At 47.3% G+C, this 10,912-nt stretch overlaps 1 non-coding gene across 1 annotated transcript; it reads left to right on the forward strand.

Annotated features, from left to right (window-relative positions):
* Window positions 1-1,040: 1,040 nt before the first annotated feature.
* On the forward strand, window positions 1,041-1,112 carry TRNAA-CGC (transfer RNA alanine (anticodon CGC)). The gene has a single exon. It is a non-coding gene; the product is annotated as a tRNA-Ala (tRNA).
* The last annotated feature ends 9,800 nt before the right edge of the window (window positions 1,113-10,912 follow it).

Consider the following 10,912-nt stretch of genomic DNA (forward strand, 5'->3'; position numbering starts at 1 on the left):
TCGGCGCGGTCTCGCGGGGTCCGGGTGGGCAGGTGCGGGCTTCTCTCCGCGCGGACTCGCGGGGTCCGGGTGGGCAGGTACGGGCTTCCCTCGGCGCTGACTCGGGGGGTCCGGGTGGCAGGTACGGGCTTCCCTCGGCGCGGACTCGCGGGGTCTGGGTGGGCGGGTGGGGGCTTCCCTCGGCGCGGACTCGCGGGGTCCGGGTGGCAGGTGCGGGCTTCCCTCGGCGCGGACTCGCGGGGTCCGGGTGGCAGGTGCGGGCTTCCCTCGGCGCGGACTCGCGGGGTCCGGGTGGCAGGTGCGGGCTTCCCTCGGCGCGGCCTCGCGGGGTCCGGGTGGCAGGTGCGGGCTTCCCTCGGCGCGGCCTCGCGGGGTCCGGGTGGGCAGGTGCGGGCTTCCCTCGGCGCGGACTCGCGGGGTCCGGGTGGCAGGTGCGGGCTTCCCTCGGCGCGGCCTCGCGGGGTCCGGGTGGCAGGTGCGGGCTTCCCTCGGCGCGGCCTCGCGGGGGCTCGGGGACGCGAGCAAAGAGAAGCTGGCCCGTGGATCAAGGAAAGCGGGAAGGAAGGAATGGCGGCTTCTGGAATCGAAGACTCTCCGAAGCCGGGCTCCACAGGTAAGGAAGGGCTCGACCGCCGTGGCGGTCTGTGGGGGCCGAGCCGCTGCTCGGGGCCGAGACCCGGGCACGATTCGCGCGTTTCCGTCCACCCGCACCGGTTCGGCTCTGAGCGGGGTGCGGTTGGCGCGGCAGCCGCCGAGATTGAGTCAGTCTCGCGCCGACTCAGCGGCAAGGAATTGGGGCGGCGTTTGCCCCGCGCCTGCGGCCGGTAGAACATCGTTCAGAGGATCCTGGGGGATCCCTGCCCTCGTCCTGCCTGCTGCTGGGTTTGGCAGCGGGATTGAGAGCAGCCGCGGCCGGGGAAGGAGGCTGCAGGCGGGCTTCTCCCTCCCGGACCGCCACGCGCAGGCCGAAGACAAAGTAGCGCCGAGTAACTGCGCGCCTTGAGCAGGACAGGAACGCTGCCCGGCGGGGCCCCGCGGCCGGGGATGTAGCTCAGCGGTAGAGCGCATGCTTCGCATGTATGAGGCCCCGGGTTCGATCCCCGGCATCTCCAGGGCCCTTTTTACTCCGGTTGTTTTTAACTCTTAACTAGTTCGGCCTCTGCTCTAGAATTTCCACGGGAGACACGTTAGTCCTTTCCCATCTTTAACCGTTATCGTTCCCTTTCAGTAGAGCTACTTGCTGTCTGTATGTTTATTTCTCTAACATTTGATGAACCGCCACATATTCCTTGCTCTCTGGAAATTTCCCTGGGGTGTTTTATTATGTAGAGAGAAGACAAAGCCAGAGGGACAATTCAAAAGAAATTCATCCTCTGAAAGCACCCAGGAAGAGGGAATACAGCTGCACGTCACAGAATGATTGAACTCAAACGAGGGCCCATCCAGTCTCACTTCCCCTGGAAAATAATCAGTAAAAGTAAAACATCTTCTAGTAATGTTTTAAGGGGCGGGTAGGGTAGGAGTTTTGGTATTGAGGTGGGAGTTGGCATATCAATATTCAAGGCTCCACCCTAAGACCATTAGGGGAATTTCTTCATAGGCCACGGTTACTAACCTAGTTACCATTTTATTTCTCACTGCTTCTTTGGCTGTCCTGACGGATTCTGTGCAGGAGAGCTGGTCTTGGTCCAGTGCAGGAGGTTTGAGAAAACTGTTAAGGTTAGAAATAGCTCATGGACATGGAAGGCATAGTCGGTTAGAAACCCGCAGGAGAGTGCCTGGCAGCACTGGAGGTCCAAGTGAGGCCCCATTCTTGGCCGTCTCTCACCAGATGGGGTTTTAGGCTTATGTGGTTTCTAATTGCACTTACATTCATTCCTTAATTCAACTCAGTGCTTTGACATATTGATAATGTAATAACAATAATTTACTGTTTCTGTCCACATTAAAAAATAAATGGCAGCGTGTATTTGTCTGCCCTTATTAAAAGGAAATCCAGTAATTTACTTAATAAAGCCTTTGTTACATAGCTTTTCTATATTATTGCGTAACTGTGCTAAATCAGGAGATGACAACTGAAAGGAGGAGAGACAGTTCATAAACCGTATTTGCGACTCTATCATAATTAGCATCCTAGAGGTTTGTAGGAGACACACTGGGAACACAGCAGAGGGTAGGATCAATTCTTCTTGAGGAGGTAGGTCAGGAAAATCTCCACAGAAGATGCTAGTGATGTGTATTAAAGAATAAGTGGGAGGTTTGCAGCTGGAAATGAGGATCATAGTGTGATTCTAGTCATAATAAACATGGACATGGCATGAAGACTTGACACACAATGTTAGAAAATTTAGGTAGTTACATATGGTTGGATCACAGGATGTTATAGGGAAATGTAGGAAATATAGGGCTATATAGCTCTTCAAGGGTTTTGGACTATCAGTCAGTGTTCTTGGTTGCAAAAAGCAAACGCTGAATATGGTTAACTTAAGTGGAAAAGAATATTTACCTGGCCAGGTTTAGATCAGTGCCAGTAGCCTTGAAAGCAAGCATCTGACTCTTAAAACTGTCAGATTCCCTAAACATAATAAAGGACTGCAGACACAAGTTTCCGATGACAGTGTCGCTGTGTATGTGTTCCCAGAGGACCCAGTTGGCAGTGAGGAGACAACGAAGCATTATAAACAAGACATTGCACAATCAGATTATTCTGTAAACAGTGTGGAAAATGGATTAGGAATGGTGATGAAAGAAGATAAAAACAAATTATTCAGCCAATACTGCAAGAGTCCCAAGAGCTGAGGTGGGACCTCCACCAGGAGTAAGCGTCAGGACATGGAGACCGGTGTTGAGACCATTCCTTAAGAGCCCCAGCGTAAGAGGGTTGGAGGCTTGAGTGCTCTAAGGACCTGGACAGGAGGCACAGCTCATTTTTTTTCAAAGAGATTGGGGTCCAGCAGGGGATCCATCTCTGGGATGAAGCTAAATTCTGAGAGCCCCCTTGCCCATTTCAATCTTTTAATTTCTTAATCACTCCTTCTCACCCATTTTTCCACTTCAGTGAGATCTTTGGACTATGGGGAATGGTTAATTCACTTGGAGACCATTTGACTAGCTAAAGCCTCTGTCTCTCATCCTTGCTATCCCAGTTCATCAGACATGAGCCCTCCAATTCTCTACCCTATCTGGTAACTTCAAGATGGACATACCCTCTGTCCTTCCATTTTAATGACTTAAACGTGCAGTCCGTCTCACCTGAATACTTGAACCCCACTCTCTGTAACTCATGTCTTTGTTTAACAGCCCACCTAGACGAACTCTCCTGCTTCACCTTCAACCGGCTCTTCCTAATGACATGGCTGTTTCGAGTGGAATCAACACATTCTTCAATCTCAGAATCAGGAGATGGGTTGGCCCCTTCCTGAGACCACATTCCAATTTGCAAACATTTCTATCTGTATTAAAAAAAAAAAAAAAAAAAAGGTGTCCCTGGGAAACTATGATCTCTACAATTATGTTACATTTCTCATCAAGATTCTTCCTAGATGAGTGGAGCCTGGTGCCTTGCTTCTTGCACTCAGTTTGGCGACCTGAGCACTTGTGTAGACAGGTCATTCAGGACCTCAGCTTCTGGCTCCTGCAATACCTGTTTTTCCAAAAACCTTCACTTCCACGCTGCTGTAGCCGCTCACATCCATGACCATCCTCCATATTAGCATGAATCCGTATTATGCTAAAATAGTAAGTCCATGCGGTGTAGAGTAATTTAATTTTTTTTTTAAGATTTTATTTATTTGTTTGACAGAGAGAGACACAGCGAGAGAGGGAACACAAGCAGGGGGAGTGGGAGAGGGAGAAGCAGGCGCCCCGCCGAGCAGGGAGCCCGATGCGGGGCTCGATCCCAGGACCCTGGGATCATGACCTGAGCCGAAGGCAGACGCTTAGCCACTGAGCCACTCAGATGCCCCCAAAATGAATAAATCTTAAATAAATAAAGGAGACCTCAGAGAGCTCTCTTGTCCCTTCCACCCTGTGAGGACACACATGATTCAGGAAGCCTGTTCTCAGGAGACACCAAATCTGCCTCTGTGTTGACCTTGGACTTCCCAGCCTCTGGGACAGTGAGAGATACCTTTCTGTTGTTTATAAACCAGCCAGTCTGTACTATTCTGTTAGAGCAGCCTGCACACACTATCCTGCTTAGATTCCTTGATCCTTCAATCACATTTTGAGAATGTCCACAGGCTCGTTTCATACTGAGCATCCTCCCTCAGAAGTCGAACTGTAGATGGTTCCAAACGCGGCTTCCTGTTGGCTGCACAAAGACCGCTTCGACCTGCGGGGAATGCCACACCACCCACAGAGTTAGTGCTGCTCTGAGAAGTGAGCAGGCCTTCACACCTGTCTCCCCTGTGTCCCCACCCAGCCTGAGGTCTGGGAAGCCCAGCCGCGTTGCATCCCCCCTCACCCACTCAGAATAAAAGCAAGGAGGCCAGGCCAGTATGGCACCCTTTTTGGCAATGGGTCCATCTCCTGTGTAGGGATTCAAGGTGGTGTCATCAGGAGAGAAGGAGCAAGATCAGTGGCGTCATTATGACTTTCGTCCCCTTGGGTCTGAATAGGACTTTGGGGAACTTCAGTCCAAACTTCCATCTTTGAGGCAAGAGAAAAAGCACAGAGAGGGAGGTGAGTTCTCTGTTACCCTTGCTGATACCACTCTCCCTCTGTTTCCCTAATAAGATTTACAGTAGCTACTTAAAGAATATTTGCTTGCTTGAAACATCTAATCCTACTTTGTCCCTTCAGCTAACTTTGCCTCCTACTTTAAACATTAACGATGCAATGCAATCAAATGAAGACACAACTTCCTTCACCAACGTAAACAGTGTGCCTATATGTGTATCCATCCTTTTTAAATTGCTGTCTGCTAACGTGAAGGAAACATCCCTTGTCTCAGTGCTACTCTAGTTTGAATGTCCATACAAAATGACCCGGGAATTTGCTAAAATGAAAATTCCATGGGTCTGGGCAAGGCCTGAGATTCTCTATTTTATAACCAGCCCCAGGTGATGTCAATGCTGTTGGGCTCCACACGACACTTTTTGTGGCAAGAACTTAACCCCTCTAGGACTAGTCCTCCAATGGTGCTCAAGCCATCATGTTTTGCATTCCCAGGAACCCTGCTCTCCCAACTGTTCTTACTTCCACCTCTCCCTCTCTACTGGCTTCTCATTATTGTCTACAGTGGCTCAAGTTTCTCCCCTGGCTCCATGTTCTCTTATGATCACACTCTCTTCCTCCCCTCCAGATCCCAGCCATATTTCTCAAAATGCCCATTTCTACCCTGCATCTCCATTCCTCATCTCACTCTCCCTTCTCAACTCTCCGAATGTGTCCTTGAATCCTAGAGCTCTCCTGAATTGGTTATGGGGTCACCAATGAGTCCTTTGTCTCTAAATCTAATGCACATATTTTGGTAAATGTTGTTTTTCAAAGTTCGTAACTAGATGACCTTTCTTCGTGCTCAACACGGGCTTCCTGAGCACTCTTGCGTACTGCAAGTGCTCTAAATGCACTCTATAAGCTGATACTCTAAAAATACATCTTTAGTTCCTTACAAGAGTCAGAACCATGTAGCCGACGGCACTCCACCTTGCTGTTCCATGGGCGCCTTGCCCTGCCCAGCCCCCCCAACACGTATCTGATCAATCACCCAGGACTCCCAATGCTCCTCTCCAGTACCTCTCCAAACCATACACTACTTTCCTGCTCATTCACTCTAGTATACATCTCTAGCCACTCTTGAAACTCATAAGTATCCATAAGTCAACTTCCCTTTCTCTCCTTGTGCTGCACTCACAGGCAAGGTTCTTAATCAAGGTTGAAACTAACTATGCCAATGCCTGGGAAGCCCATATTTTCCAAAGATAAATACTCATCCATGCTCATGGAATTCATTTTAACTTCACAGCAACGAATATTAAGTGGGTAGACAGTGCTGCCTGGAAAGCCCAATATTGTTCCCTAGTGATTTGCTTTCCCTATCTTAATAATCATTATTTTTCATTGTGGCGTAATAAGAAATATATTTAGTCTTTGTCCCAGATTCCTAGCATAGATTTCCTAAAACACTTGTACTTTCCTAAATGATAAGAATGTCTTTTGTTACCCATAAGGAGCTCTTTTTGAGGTCACTTGACTTTATGCTAATGAGGCGACTTAGAGTGGGACCCCCTAGATAGCTTTCGATGGGCTGATCACAGAAAGACTGAGCAGTTACAGTGTTGCAACTTTCAGCCTCAACCAATGGCCTCTGGGAAGTTCCGGTCTAAAGACTAAGCTCTATAAAAACTCCTGAGCAACAAGATTTGATGACTGTCCATGTTGGTGAAGCATCCTCATGCTGGGAGGGGGGTGCTCCCAGTTCCATGCAGACAGAAGCTCCTGTGCTCAGGACCCTTCAAGATCTCATCCCATGTATCTTTTCTTCTGACTGTTAATCTGTATCTTTTATTATATCCTTTATAATTCAGTAAGTAGATAACCTGGCATCAATAACCTGGTGAGTAGAGATTTGTGAGCTACTTTAGCAAATTAATTGAATCTGAGGAGGCAGTCATGTGAACCTCCAGTTTATATCCAGTCAGGGAGAAGCAAGGGTAACATCCTGGCTGAAATGGGGACCACCTGGGTGGCTTGCTTGGTTAAGTGTCTGCCTTTGGCTCAGGTCATGATCCCAGGGTCCTGGGACAGAGTCCCACATCGGGCTCCCTGCTCAGCAGGGAGTCTGCTTCTCCCTGTGCCCCTCCCCCTGCTTGTTCTCTCTCTCTCTCTCTCTCTCAAATTTAATTGTCAGAGAGAGAGGAAGAGCCAGCAAGCACAAGCAGCGGGAGCAGCAGAGGGAGAATCAGCTCCCCGCTGAGCAGGGAGCCCAAGGTAGGACTCTGTCCCAGGACCCTGGGATCATGACCTGAGCCGAAGGCAGACGCCCAACCGACTGAGCCACCCAGGCCTCCCAAATAAAATCTTAAAAAAAAAAAAAAGAAAAAAGAAATGGGCCCATCTTGTGGGACTGAGCCCTTAACCTGTGGGATTTAACCCTGTCTTCAGGTACATAGTGTCAGATCTGAATTAGATATGTAGGATGCCCCATCATTGTTCACTGATAATTAGAGAATTGTTCGGTGGTGTTGGGAAAAAAACACATCAGACTCCTGTTGTTACTTGAAACTGGGTTTGTCTCTTGGGGGGGGGGTGTCAAGCCAAAAGATACAACCAAGCCAAGGAATAGGAAGAGGGATGTTTTTATTTGCAACAAGTAAAGGAGAACACCAGGGGTATTTCCCAAAGCAGTGTCTCCTCAACAACAAAACTGGGAAGTTTTAACCTAAGAGTGCATACATATTCACGAAGGGGCTTTTGCAATGGGGATTTCAGCATGGAACTGGGGCAAAAGTCATCTTCAGGTGACAGAGTCCAGGTCAAAGTCCCAGGGCCAGCAGGGGTCAGCATCAATTCTCTGGAGTTGATCTAGTGTATCTGAGGCCCAAAGAGCATTAGGTCCTGCAAAGGTGACTCAAGAAAGTGCTTTGGGCAGTCTTTACTTTTGAATCAGCACTGGGAGTTTTAGCAGTCTGTGATAGGATTGGGTGATCTCCTGGTCCGATGTCGGCTGTCCTACATTCTTTTGTTTCCTTAGAACTATTGGCTACTAAGGCCTCTTCCTTGGCAATTTCTACATATCTCAGGAAGTTCTGCCAGAAAATGTTTTTTGGGCAAGTAGTGTGGGTCAGGCATAGATCACAAAAGGTATAATTAACATAAAATTTTAAGATATTTATAGTGCACACTGTGGGTGATTTCATACACACACATACACACACATACACACATGTGCACATACACGTTGGGAAAGGATTTCCCCATCTAGTTAATACATCCATCACCTTTTAAAAAATTTATTTATTTTAGAGAGAGTGTGCACAAGCAGGAGGAGGGGCAGAGAGAGAGGGATCGAACTCCAGCAGACTCCCCACTGAGCAGGGAGCTCACTCTCAGGACCCTGAGATCATGACCTGAGCCAAAATCAAGAATTGGATGCTTAACTGACTGAGCCACCCAGGCGCCCCCATCCATCGTTTTCCTTATTTATCTTGTGTGTGTGGAAATGTAAGTTCTACTCTCTTAGCAGATTTCAGTTACACAGTCCAGTGTTAGCAACTACAGTCCCCATGTTTTACATGAGATCCTCAGACCCTACTCATCTTAGAAGTGAAAGTTTGTATCTTTTATCAACCTCTCTATTTCCCCCACTTTCCAGCCTCTGGCAACCACTTTTCTACTCTGTTTTTATGAGTTTGACTTTTTTTCCCTCCTGATTCCCCATAGAAGTGATACCATGTAGGATTTGTCTTCCTCTGACTTATTTCACTTAGCATAATGCCTAAAGGTCCACGAATGTTGTCACAAAAGGCAGCATTTCCTCCCTTCTCGTGGCTGGGTAATACTGCATTGAATATATGGACCACATCTTCATCCATTTATCTGTTGATGGACACTTAGGTTGTTTCTGTGTATTGCTACTGTGATTAATGCTACAGTGAACATGGGAGTATAGATACCTCTTCAACATCTGTTTTAATTTCCTTTGAATATTAAAAGGTGGTTCTAGTCACCAAATTCCACTGTGTGTGTGCAGGGAATTTTCCCACACCAATAAGCAATGCTCTGTATATCAGCCAAGTGTCCTATCATTCAGCTGAATTCTGACACTATTTACCTGGAGACAGAATCAGATCCCATAGATTAAGGGCTCCATCCAGCAAAGAACGGCTTCCCCTCCCACTCGCTGCCCCTGCTTCAGACACCAGCACATGTCCGATTCGTTACCTGTACTTCTCACTGACTGGCTAGAAATCAGAGGTTTCCATGACCCACCCTCCTTGGGTCTGATAAATTTGCTAGAACAGCTCACATTACTCAGAGGGAAAAAAAAAAAAAAAAAAACCATTTTACTTACAGATTAAAAGGATATAACTCAGAAACAGCCAGATGGAAGAGATGCTCAGGAAAAGGGCATGGAGTTTCCGTGCTCTCCAAGTGCACCACTCACACCAGATCTGTACGTGATCACAAACCCAGAAGCACTCCACATTCTCTTTGGGGTTTTTATGTGGAGAAGTCTCCATGCCTAGGCATGACTACATAGGCACGATTGATTAAATAATTGCCCATTGACAATTGATTCAAGCTCCAGTCCTTTTCCCCTCGAAGGTCAGAGAGGTAGGACTGAAAGTTCCAACCTTTAATCTTGGGGCTGGTTCTCCTGGCAACCAGCCCCCAACCTGAGGTGCAGTCACTATTAACATAATAAAAGACACCTTTGTTGCTGTAATGATTTAGGAACTTCTGTGGGTTTTAGGAGCTCTGTCCCAGCAACAGGGTGAAAACAAAATAGATACTTCCTGGTAAAAATCACAACATCACAGATATACGTGATGTGGGAAACCAAAGCAAAAGAAAAATTAAATTTCCTTACTACTTATAGCCCATTCACAAGTCCTTAAAACAGGCAGTGACCTTCCTCTGGGCTGCCTGGATGTGGACACTTTGCTAAGGGCAAAAGGCAACCTTAACCCCAAGATCCTGTGAGTCTTATTTTAATATATAGAAATTCCTTTGGAAACTTCCTTTATCTCTACTGCCCAAGATACGTGTTGGCAACCATCCCCCAAGCAGATGACCCACGGATACACATCTGAAGGGTCACATGACTTGAGTTTTTACTAAACAGTAATAAATGAACTTTCCTAACAACAGCTAGCTGCCCTCAGGATCCTGGAAACCTTGTTTCCAAAATACCTTGGAGGCCTGTGCTGTCCCTACCCCCTCCCAACTTGAAAGTGTACAATGGGCCACTGCTCAGGACCCCGGTGCAGCTCTTTTCTGCCCAGGGGTCCTGTCCCTGTGCTTTAATAAAACCACCTTCTTGCACCAAAGACATCTCAAGAATTTTCTTGGCTGTTGGCTTCGAACCGTAACATTCTTCCCACGTCAATACACACCCAGAAGTAGAATTGCTGGATCACATAGTTCTGTTTTTAATGAATTTTTGAGGAACCTCTATATTTTCCCTAGTGGCTGCGCAAATGTCATTCCCACCAACAGTGCAGAAGGGTTCCCTTTTCTCCACATCCTCGCCTACAATCTTGTCTTTTTGCTGATAGCCATTGGAACAGGTGCGAGGTGATATCTCATTGTGGTTTTTATTTCTATTTCTCTGACGATGAGTGATGGTGAACACTTTTTCACATATCTGTTGGTCATTTGTATATCTTTGGAAAAATGTTCAGTTCCTCTGCCCATTTTTAAATTGGATTATTCGATTTTGCTATTGAGTTGTATGAGTTCTTTATATATTTCAGATATTAACCCCTTATCAGCTAACCAGATACATGATTTGCAAATATTTTTTCCCATTTTAGTAGGTTGCCTTTTCATTTAAAATCTCCTAACAGAAAATATTCTGTTGATTCATGTATACAAGCATCTCTCTCTATCCATTCACTCATTCACTCTTAAAAAATTCAAATACTTACTTATCCCAGGTACTGTAGTCAGCACTGAGGTACAATTAAGGATAACATAGTGTCTTAGCTAACCTTCAGGAAGGCCCGCTGAGATCCTTACCTCCTGATTACACACCCTTGGGCAGTTCCCTCCCACTTAAATCAGTCGGGGAGACCTAGATGAGGAGGGACTGAAGCCTCCTCCCAACATCTTGAAAGCAGATCTTGCAGAGTCAGACCTCAGAGGGCGCGTGCCCTGTAGACACCTGAGTTCTACTTCACAAGACAGGTGGGGCCAGAACCCAGCCAAGCTGCTCTGGGGTTCCTGACCCACACAATCTGCAAGA

The sequence above is a fragment of the Mirounga angustirostris genome, unplaced genomic scaffold (assembly GCF_029215605.1).
Source record: "Mirounga angustirostris isolate CCGP_5_RB_7025 unplaced genomic scaffold, mMirAng1.0.hap1 SCAF_8, whole genome shotgun sequence".
NCBI classification, from domain to species: domain Eukaryota; kingdom Metazoa; phylum Chordata; class Mammalia; order Carnivora; family Phocidae; genus Mirounga; species Mirounga angustirostris.